This window comes from Megalobrama amblycephala, linkage group LG1, assembly GCF_018812025.1.
Source record: "Megalobrama amblycephala isolate DHTTF-2021 linkage group LG1, ASM1881202v1, whole genome shotgun sequence".
Lineage (NCBI taxonomy): Eukaryota > Metazoa > Chordata > Actinopteri > Cypriniformes > Xenocyprididae > Megalobrama > Megalobrama amblycephala.
Genome location: NC_063044.1, coordinates 9,783,569 through 9,795,470, shown reverse-complemented (window position 1 = coordinate 9,795,470; position 11,902 = coordinate 9,783,569). Strand labels below are relative to the sequence as shown.

General features: G+C 40.8%; 1 protein-coding gene and 1 pseudogene across 1 annotated transcript in view; one reads left to right on the top strand and one right to left on the bottom strand.

Annotated features, from left to right (window-relative positions):
- The window catches only part of LOC125280859 (gastrula zinc finger protein XlCGF57.1-like), a 1,316,469-nt gene that overhangs the window by 113,342 nt on the left and 1,191,225 nt on the right, over positions 1-11,902 (bottom strand). The gene's annotated exons all lie outside the window — the stretch shown is intronic.
- Positions 1-11,902, top strand: part of LOC125242807 — a 267,069-nt pseudogene that overhangs the window by 30,629 nt on the left and 224,538 nt on the right.

The following is an 11,902-nucleotide window of genomic DNA, read 5'->3' as shown; positions in this document are numbered from 1 at the left end:
AAGAAGACGATATTCCATGAATGGTGTTTACCAATTCATACTACAGCCGGAGGGCGCTAAAGAAACAAAAACTCACTTAAAACTTATCAATAGAAGAAAACAAACAGGAATTTACTGAATGTCTTCCAGAGATCGCTAACCATGGCTTTTTCATCCAGATAAACAATTTTCAAGGCAATAAATACACGATTGAGATGATGAATGCATGTGTTGTCTCTGAATTTGCCTGTGAATAGCGCTGGCTCCGTGGGTGTGGCCGCATTAGTGGGTAAAGAGCTGAATCACGGACTTCTGACATGGCTCTCTTTTCATACAGATTACATAAACACAGAATGTTTGTTTTCGATTTGACTTGCACGATTTAAAACCTGACATTTCAACGTCTTGTTAGACATAAGTATGATTTTTTTGTGATTAGTATTCACTAAGTTACACTTCATTTTCTGAGAACTATCAGATTGGACTAATCATGTTAGTTTTCTTTATTTTACAAAAAGCACAACATTTTGTTTTTACTCTGAGTGTACACAAATAAAAGGAGATATTCTATAGTTTCAATTGATGTATTACTTATGTCTCTATGACAAAAAATGATTATTTTGAGTAATGAGTATTTTAAGTCTGTTTTGCTGCAATGTGAAAAAAAACCTGCAAAACGCGCCGGCGCGTTTTTAGACCTCAGAGTGTTAAATGTGGTTAAAGTTACCATCGTTTCTTACTGTATTCACGGAGACAAGAGCCGTCGCTATTTTCATTTTTAAACACTTGCAGTCTGTATAATTCATAAACACAACTTCATTCTTTATAAATCTCTCCAACAGTGTGTAATGTTAGCTTTAGCCACAGAGAATAGCCTCAAACTCATTCAGAATCAAATGTAAACATCCAAATAAATACCATACTTACAAGTTACATGATCTGATATGCTGCACGATGAACACTTTGTAAACATCCATTTTGAGGGTTATATTAGCTGTGTGAACTTTATTTATGCAATGTATTATAGAGTTGCGAGCTCAGGGGCGGGGAGCGCTAACATTTAAAGGGGACACGCATTTTTAATTACGCCCCAAAATAGGCAGTTAAAACATTGTATATTAAAAAATCTATGGGGTATTTTGAGCTGAAACTTCACAGACACATTCTGGTGACACCTTAGACTTATATTACATCTTGTGAAATAGTGTTCTAGTGCACCTTTAAATCCTAACTCTGTTCCCCCTTCTTTTACAAATTAAAAAATATAATCACCAAATAATTTCTTGCGCTCACTCAATAACATAGGTCTTTTTACCTGGAAAACACTCATGCAGTGCTGTAAAAGGAAAAAGTTAAGTGTGGGGTGGACAGGGCAGGCTTTCTTGCAGGTGTGCCACTGACTTCTTTCTGCCAGTGGTTGAAGAAATGTTTGGGTAAACAAGGATTACCATCAACACTAAATCAAATACCATCTTTAATACTGCAGATTTCCTCCAGACAGCTCTCTCTGCCTCTGAAGCAAATATTTCATGCTCTGTAGAGAGTTAGAAGAGTCAAAGTTATTTTCAGATAACGCGGTACACACAATCTCCCTTGTTTGGGTGGCAGCAGCTTCTGCCTTTTTAGAAACAGAAATCCAAATGGGCAACAAAATATCGTCCAGCAAATCTGACACTAACACACAATGAATGATTTGGCGACCATCTGTCTTCAATCATTTCCCATGTTTCCACAGCGTCCCAATATCATGTAACACCCCAAAACAAAAACAGGAGTCTGTCAATCGTTACACATTTCCCTGCCATTAATTTACAGATCATTTTGATTGTGACTGTCATTTTTTATATCCCTACTGTCAAGTCTATAACATGTTCAGTTTATCATTCTGATCACACATAGATAACGGTATTTAAATTTAGACCCTCAGTTCAATTTAGATAAAGCGTCAATCTTCAACTTCACATTTCCAGTTTGAATCAACAGTAGTCTTTAGCAGACAGAACTGATAACCGGTCTAATTAAAGCTCATCTATATCATCTTTTTCATCAGATTCAGTCAGAATTATCATCTTCTTTAAAGTTTTGTCATTTCATTTAACCCATCTGTAATGACACTCTTTCCAGAGGTTAGTGACACAATATACACACGGTAGGGACAGAATAGTACCTTGAACTAACAAATACAAAACAAAGTCCAATGAATACACACACACACACACACACTCATACTAGACACACATGACTATTAGCCGCTCATTTTCAAGGTTTGATTTTTGGTGTTAACTCTAAAAACATTTAAATGTTGCATTATTCAGGTTTTACTAGTTCTTTACATGGTCTCTTAACCATTTTTAAATCATGTCTGATCATTATAAATTAGTTTTAAAAGAGTCAGCTGAGATTGTTTTGGTTGTAATATCATTACTTTATGTTTTGTTTAAGCTTTAGCAGATAACATCCCTGCTTCCACTAAGGCTCTCTCTCTCTCTCTCTCTCTCTCTCTCTCTCTCTCTCTCTCTCTCTCTCTCTCTCTCTCTTACAGCACAAATAATCTTTTCAATGGCCTCCTAAGACTGTAAGTCAGACAGAATGTAATATTAAATTCATTACAATATAAAACCCTTAATGTTCAAATGTAAATGTTTAACTACCAAATAAAAACCATTACAACAATCTTAAAATATTTTATGCTAGGATCATTTTTAAGGTTACCTTTAGTTAAAATGCTGAAATCACTTAACATTTGTAATCCAGACTTTTCTTTAGGCACCATCATGTCTTGGAGTTATTCTATGTCATGTCTAATGACCTGCAGGATTGAAAACTATAATAAAGACATGTTTGTTCAATATCAACGTATCTCACAGGTTCAGGAACTCATCATAATGATGAATCCTATACGTCTACAGTTCTTGCCCGTAAGGCAACCAACATCATGGCTGCGTTCAGCCCTGACAAAACGTTGCAAAACGTTTTTTAAACGGAAACGGAGGTGCGTTGAACACCCTCTTCTGATGACGCAGGAGTTACAACTATGGCAGCTGAGAAGGACATTCTTTGTGTTCTTTTTGAAGAATTTTCAGAGCCTGATGAAATCGGTATAAATACGTGTTTAATACTACAAAATACGCTCGATGTTACAGTCACTGCCCTTACCGTCCAGAATAAAAGAGAACATCCCAATCCAGTGAAGGGATTTGTGGAAACTTCTCATTATTGTCATACAACACTTCAGGATGAAAAGACAAACATTTCAGGATGAAGGATACTCCACTTCTTACCTCCGAGACTGTGTTATGATCTATATTATTTTTATTGTGAGTATTAGGCTTATCATTATTGCTGATCACTGTTGTTGTGCTTTAATATTGTAATATTTACCATTATATAATCAGAGGAGTATAGAAAAGTTTATGAAAGTGTCACTTTACAATACAACAGCAAAATATATAAATATAGTATTTTATGTTACATTAATACCCGTTGTGCGAGCTGTCTCTTTAATACCGCATGGTTTATACACATCTTGCCACTGATTGGGCTAACATTTCTGACACACCCACCAAACAAGAGAAAACGTATCTCAAACCCGTTGCACACCGTTTCCAGGAAACATGTCGTTCAACCCGAAAAATGTAACAAAACGTTGTGCTTGAACGTGCCCCATGTTAATAACTTCCCTCAGTCTCGTTGACTCGGGCTGCGTTCCAGTTCGTTTTTTAAATGCTCTTCCCTCGCTAATGTCCCTCAGTCTCGTTGACTCGGATGTACGTCATTGCTTACGTTGCACGAGTGCCCACTACTGGTGGAACCTTTGCAATGGGCTGAACTGGAACGTCCTAAACCCTTGATCACTTGATATCCGCAATGGAGCCGATTTATTATTTATTTTTTCCACTTACAATAATGTTTAATACAGCATTCTATATGTATATATGTGTGTTTTAAATGTTTAAAAAATAATTAATATATAATTGAGTTGTTTGTGGTGGGGTAAATTAAACGGGATATGCGGTGACGTCATAATCGTGTTGCATTGTGGGTTATGGAGCTGCCTGAAGTGTACATGTGAAGTAGACTCACTCCCTCGGTACTCGAGGGAGCGAGGGTCTGTCCATATAAACTTCCCTCGTTCACGAAGTGGAACGCACTTCAAAATGGTGGCAGGGATTCCCCCGGGGGGAAGTGTTTAGGGAAGTTCGCAAGTGAGCGTCTAAAACTGGAGTGGAACGCAGCCTTGGATGTATGTCATTGCTTACGTTGCATGAGTGCCCACTACTGGCGAAACCTTTGCAATGGCCTGATTAATTATTTAATTTTTCCCCTTACAAAATTGTTTAATGCAGTATTCTATATGTAGCCCTGGGCTGCGGCTGCATCCAAAACTGCCTACTCAATGAGTAGGTACTTGATTTCAATAAGTACTTACTTAACGAGCACTAAAAGAGTACTTAATAGCCAAATTTTGTTGAGTATGAATGAGATCAGGACATAATCCACCATGTTTACGTTAGGCTTGTTTGAGATGAGCAAATTCTGTGCAGAACCAATCACCGGTCATCTCGTTTGTGTTACAACCAGTTGTACGCTTACCTTCAAGGACTCCAAAGTGATACTTACCTGTCTCCATTGTCTCCTTCGTCTCCATCGTCTTCGGATCTCCTCGTGTGCTTACCTGCCTGTGTGTGAGTGTGTTCGTCTGCCAGCTCTAGCGTCTCCCTCCAGTTCCATCTGCATCATAAAGAAAAGGACAGTATTACCTCTCATTCACCTTCAAGATCTTCACCTTCAGCTATCTACTCACCTGTCTCACTGCTGATCATTACAATAAACTGTTACATTGCTTTCATCTCTGTCTCCGGTGTCTCTGTCATAACAGTATTGTTCATTATGTTTATTTTCATATAAAATCAACATAACTTAAATTACATCCAGTTTATCAGCAACACAGCGCACGAGTGTGAATCCCGCGATATCCGCCTTTGATCTCGTAGGTTCTGATCCACTTCGAGAACAGAAAACTGTCCGTCTTGCCTGCACTTTTTTTCACTCCTCCCCTCACTGCAGCCGCCTACTCTCGGCTGAATTTCAGGCAAGGCTGGGCGCATCTCAAACAAGCCTGTTATCATGTGACCTACGACGTTATCACAAGCGCAACAACTTAAAAGATATGAGTGACCGGTTTAATTCATCTATCTGTAAATATCTTGATATTGATTAAACTGCTTATTGGTCTTGTTGAAGAAACAGCTGCCTGTAATTTTGTAATTGTAGTACAACTAATATAGTTTTAGTTCATTTAAAGTTCTTATATTTTTATAATGTAAGTTTATTTTTTGTTACGAAAACCCAAATTCATGTGAATATGTTGTTAATTTCTTTATTTTATATGCAAAAATGTTCATCCATAAGCACAGGGTCATAAATCTAATTTGTTTTCCTCTTTTTCTTGTTGAATTAGCTCTAGTTTCATCCCTCAGGCTTATATATAATAAATAAATAAATAAATAAAATAAATACTTTTTATGCATTATGATGTATTTATAATATTTAACCTTGTCATCATGCTTTATGTCTGTGTATATAATGACGTATACAAACACATTTTTCGTTTTTTTTTTTTTTTTTTTGACATTATTTTTGTTCATTGTTAAAGATACAACCATGGTATCTTCCTTGATCTTGTATGTAATTATATGTCCTGTAATAAAAATAAAGATATGAGTGACAGGTGCACTAACACCTCACAGCACCAGTAACTCCACAACCCTACCTAGAGCGGTTTTCCTCAGTGTTAACAATGTCTGAAGCCAAAGAAGACTGTCTGGAGAGGAGCGAACGCATAGACGATGCTTGAGGGCGGCGTCTATGTGTGTTTGTCTATTCACTGTGAGTGTCTCTCCTGTTGCGACACTCCGTTCTCGTTTGACACTCTTCCTGAGGGAGGAGGTGTCTGCATCTGCGCCTGGTGTTGTAGCCCCGTGTGTGCTGAGGCAATACGGCGGCTGCAAGCATATGGGCTCGCAGGTGAGCTCGTTGGGAAGTCTGAGAAGAATTATATTTCTCTCTGCTTCCCCAGGGCTGACGAGGTTGTGAGTTGGATGACGGTGACGTTTGTGTTTGATGTCACGCGTCCGATAGCGAGCGCTCCTCTGGCCACTGGGTATGTGAGCAGCTGTGTTTTTGGGACACGCTTTTCGGGGGGCTGCAGCTGCCGTGTGAGCGCGTTAAGAAAGGGGCCGTGCGTGGACGGCTCGACGAACGGTTCCTTTCTGTCCATGAATGTTGTAGCTCCGATAGACTTCCCATTCTCTCCTGATCTCCGCGTTTGAGATCAGGAGGGCATGGAAAACCCCCTGGCCATTCAGATTTGGATCTGAGCCAGACAGACGGGAGGAGGAAGAAGCGAGAGTGAGATGGGTGATCAATTGTAAACACCATTGCGTTTATAGTCGATCCCCCAGCTGTTTAAAGAGTGATTTATATCTACCCTTTTTTATATATATATATAGGCCTTAGCTAGCGGCTAGGCTAGAGCTAGGTTTAGGTGTTTGTTTGTTACCTCACCCTTATTATTACTATCCCTGTGAGGTTGTATAGTTCCTAGTTCTGTTCCTAGTATGCCCTTTTCCCCTTCGATGTGAAAATGTAGGTACTATGGCTGAGGTTAACAGCTAAGGTTATAGGCTGTTATTAGCCTTCCTGGTGCTGTTTTTCCCAGGTGGTAGGCCCTTATCTTTGATAAGATGAGTTATGCAGTGCTGCTAGGCCCCACTTTTTAAAACTTTGTCATGCTTATAATGTCTTCACATGAGCCCCTTGAATTATACTCAAGTTTGAGATTACGATGCTAAATATTCTAGCTTTCATTCTTTAGGGTTCATTACAGATTCCAGTTCTGTTCTGTGAAACATTTATCCTGTCTGGATGGCATGTATTACAAAGCATTCATGTTTGCTTTGGGGTTCTAAGCTTTAGCCCTACATACATATGTGAGCTTACTCATGTGCTGCCACAGGTTAACGCCTGTTTCTGTGATAGCAGGCTGTGATTAGCCTCTATCTATGAACGTGGTGTTGTGTTGTACTCCCCGGTTAGGGTGTGTGTTTCACTGAGTGCATCACCTGTTGGATTGCACACTCAGGTTGAGTGTAGAGAGTCCTATTCTTGTTAGAATAGTATGATCTCTGTTAGCTCCCAGTCGATCATGACCACAGCAGCTGTCTTGCATTTGCTGTTAGATTGTTGGCTCTTTATTGTAGCCTCTCTTTTGGGCGCTGTTGGTTACGATCATGAGTTTGCTCATGTATTTTTAGCACTGCCTCAGGCTTTTGCTCACGTTGTCTGGGGTAATAGGCCTGTTCGGCCTTCCTTAGTCCGTGATAGCATTTATATGTGTACTGAGGTACATTGCCTGTTGGAATGTTATGTCCGCTGGCTGGCGCCACATGGTGGTAAAAGTAGTAGGCCTGGCCAGGCCTCCTTTGTACCCTCTGTGTTGCCCCAGCTGGGCTGGTTATGTCTAGACTCATTCCATGGTTAAGTCATGTTTTGACTCTCGCAGCCTACTTGGCCTGCGGGCTGGCCCTAGTCATGAAGCTACCACTGGTTGATGCCATGTGTTCATAGAGGTTGTAGGCCCCCGTCAGGGCCTCGTTTCTGTCTGCATGTTGGCACAGCTTTATGTGGGTTTCTATGTGACTCATCACCATGGATGGGTCATGAGTTTGGCTTTATACTCTCGCTTAGAGAGTAAAAGGTGCTTTTACTGAGTACATCCCTGAAGTGGCGAAACGATCGGTCATTTTCGGAAAAAATACAACCGTTTATGCTTTATAAACAAAATATCGGCGTGAACGTACTTTCCGCTTCCGCATTCTTCATAAGGCTTACGCTGAATGTCCTATGCCTTCCCTATTCAACTTACGGAAATAAACGAAACTGGCGCCGCCTTCATTCCGTAAGTAGAATACGGAAGGCGTAGAACATTCAGCGTAAGCGTTATGAAAAATGCGGAAGCGGAAAGTACGTTCACGCTGATATTTTGTTTATAAAGCTTAAACGGTTGTATTTTTTCCGATAGACAAACAATGACCGATTGTTTCGCTAGATAAGATCCTTATTCCTCATCTGGTATCGTTTAAAGCCCTTGAAGCTGCACTAAAACTATAATTTGGACCTTCAACCTGTTGGTAGCCATTGAAATCCACTATAAGGAGAATAATCCTGGAATGTTTTCCTTAAAAACCTTAATTTCTTTTCGACTGACGAAAGAAAGATATGAACATCTTGGATGACATAGGGGTGAGTAAATTTATCAGGAAAAGTGTATTTAAAAGTGGACTAATCCTTTAATGGCCGTTTGCTGACTCCGCGTGTAACAGTTAGGCCCTCGGGGCCTCCTTTGGGAACATGCTGGCATGTACCTTTTGCGCTTCTTTTACATTCTTTTTGAAGACAGTAAAAGGAATTTAATGTCGCTGGCTGGCCAGGGCTCCGGTTGACTCATTAGCCTCCTCTGTAGTCGGTTTGTTCTGCCTGGAGCTTGATAACACTGCCACGAGCTGATGCCACGTGTCTGCTGAGGTTATAGGCCCATGGGGCCTTCTTTAGCACGTGATGGCGTATGTTGTACTCCTCTTGTTTAAAGAGTAAAAAGGTGCTTTTACAGAGTACACTGCTCGTTGGATTGTGTTGGGCGGGCTGTTTTGTGGGCACTCACAGCTACCTAATTACTTGGTTGGTCATGTGCTTAGCATGCTATGTTTTCAGTCGAATGGCCTTATGGGCCATCCTGAATACCACCCTGTGTTTTGGGTTCATGTTGTGATAGAGTTCTTACAATGAACTAATTAGCTATGTTGTAGGCCCCTTTTGTTCGGCCTCCATGGTGCCTACAGTATTTATACAGGGTTGACTGCGTAATTGTGCTTAGCTCCCTAAGCTGGTCATTGGTTGTAGACTTCTGTTAAGTCTCCCGTTCAGACTGGCCCCAGGCTGGTTTGTGCTCCCCTGTACCAGGGTGCTCTAGCGCACAGCCTCCTCAGCGCTTTATCAGAAGCTGAGTAGATCCTAGAATGAGTGGTCTTACTCCCCTCAGTATGGGGGTTTATAGCGCTCAGCTGAGTTCCGCTCTCCAGGATGCCCATCTCTGCGTGTGGGTTTGAGTTGCTCACTGCCCTTTCCCAGTCGCTCTTACCTGCTCTCCTCTTTTGGAGTTTGCGCATTGGAGATTCTGTATGTCAGACAAGGTTGGCCCAGACTACGTTTGGCTTTCGCTAAATTAGTACGGCCTCCTTGGTGGCGTCAGGGGTGAATTTATCCCCTAGTGACTGGCCGGGATTCCTTCTGGTTCCCTGGCCACATTCCCTTTAAGGCAGTGATTCTCAACCGGTGGGCCGCGGCCCACTAGTGGGCCTTGGAGTGCCATCTAGTGCCGTGTTAGACTACACCCAAATTATTATTATTATTATTATTATTTTTTTTTTAATTGACAAATCTTGATATTTTCTGATTATCTAATTATTCTTATGAATTTATGTTACCAAAAACACATATTATGTGACAGTCAAGTCAAGATGCATTATCTAAAAGGTAATTTATTTTTAAATATCGCAACACCAATCACGTCGCAATGTCAAATTGAACATCTGTTCGATCAAATGCCGTAACATTATGTTAATATAAAATGGATCATTTTCTGAAAAGAAATGCAGATTTCCCTTCTTCTGGTCTATGTAGGCTATCCCTGCCTCTGCTGAATTATTTTTATCCTCGGTGGGGATAAAAAAAAATCCCCCCTGTGTTATGCTAGGCCTACTTCACAAACCATCAACAGAGCATATAAAATACCAAAAATAAAAATCTTTAAACATCGCTGAGTAAAACACTGCGTTTATATAGAACTGTCTCTTTACGACCACAACAAACGGGACACTTTTCAGACGGGCATTCCGAGTTCGCCTCAGCGCCAGGCGCAAGTCAAACGAGCGCAGAAAAGGTGCAGGTGATGACGAGGGAGCTTCAGTTGAACAACAGTGAACTGCGGTCAGATGAGATGTTGTCAGCCTATGTCGGTAAAATTAACACGACTGCTCACGACGCGCACTCAAGAATTGCAAGCGCAAATGCGCCGGCGCGCGCTGCATAATTACTTTATTATAGCTAATATAAAGCACAAAAGAAACTACGAGCAATGACCATCGTTTTTCTGTTGTAAGTTAAGTCATGAAATTACCACACATGCAATTAAAGCTGCCTCAAAACTGTGCATGTTGTTGACATGGTTTTAAAGCTATTGTTATCCAATTTGTTGGACTTAAAACGTCTTAAAATTGCACATTTGTACACCAAAGAAATCTAAATTTTCTCGGGGGAGCATGCCCCCTGTGTATGGTCCAGCTTGTATTCTATCTAATGAAATAGAGAGAATGTTACAGGTATATTAGCATGGATGTTATTATGGATTAATTTGTTAAAAGAGTGTTCCCCTTGTGTGTCTGAACCAGTCATTGGTCCTACCTGCCCTGTTACAAGAATAAATGGTTAAAGTAAACCTGCCAAGTCTTTTTTTATGCAAGGACAGTTTTCATCTATATACCTGATTTGACCTAGTCTGCTACAGTGGCATAACAGATTAACAGTGGAGTATAGCATTGTACTTTTTGAATTTTCTGTTATTCTTTGTTCATACTATCATATTTGGAAAGGTGGTCCTCGGAATGCTTTTAAACAGTCAGTGGTGGGCCATGAGTTGCAAAAAGTTGAGAACCCCTGCTTTAAGGGACCACTTCCTACAGGTTTTTGGTCCCAGATGCCTTGAGCAGCCTTGGCAGGCCTTTTATGAAAGGCCTCTTTTAGGCTCAGCTTGGGCAGTTGGCCGTAGGGAATGCTGTCACTGACAGCCTTGGAGAGTTGCTCCCGGTTTTTCCCTGGAACTGCCGGATTTTTGTCCAGACTTTTTGGGCATGCACTCTCCTCCAGCATGGCGGCGTGGGTATATCGTTCCCCATAGCGCAGAGTTGAAGTTCCCTTTTCGAAAGGGAACGTCTCAGGTTACGCATGTAACCATGGTTCCCTGAGAACAGGGAACGAGACTCTGCGCTTCATTGTCATGCTTCGGGATGCTTGCTGAACAGTACCTCAAAGACGAGAAGGTGTTGACTGCTTCCTCAGGCGCTCCCTTTATACGTCACGGGTCGCGCCGTTCGACGTCATAGGCTGTCGCCGGCCAGTAGGATTGGAGTTGTGTGATTTCTTGGCATTTCGAACACCTGTCACTAGTGACGGTTCCCCATAGCGCAGTCTAGCGCAGAGTCTCGTTCCCTGTTCTCAGGGAACCATGGTTACATGCGTAACCTGAGACGTTTTTGTACATCTTTTTTGTTAGTGTCTCGAGCACAAACGCTGATTAAAGCTGCTTTATCAAGGTACTACTATAATATAAATGCATACATGCATTTCATTCAGTTTCTATTTGGGGGCATAAAGGGTTAATTCACCCAAACATGTAAATTCAATTATTATTCACTCGCCTTCATGCTGTTCAATCCCTGTGCTCATTTTTTTTCTTTTTTCTGAACACAAAAGGTGATTTGTCAAGTTTGTCCTGCTGGTTTCTGTTCATACAATATCCGTAAATGAAGCCTGACTTCCAGAAGCTTCATGACATTATTTGATGATGCTTTTGAAGCTCCAGTGTATGAACAGAAACCAGTAGAACAAACATGACCAAAATCACATCCTCACTGTCCTCTGGTCTTTGTCTAGATGCTCTCTCTGAGGATGAAGAACTGTTATTAACTGTTATTAAGTCCAAAGTTCAAAGTTCAGTGTTTTGCAAGATCAAAGCTGCCAAAGAAAACACAACATCAACATTGCATAAATTTGTAAAACATTAAGCTAGCACAACTGTATTTTTTGA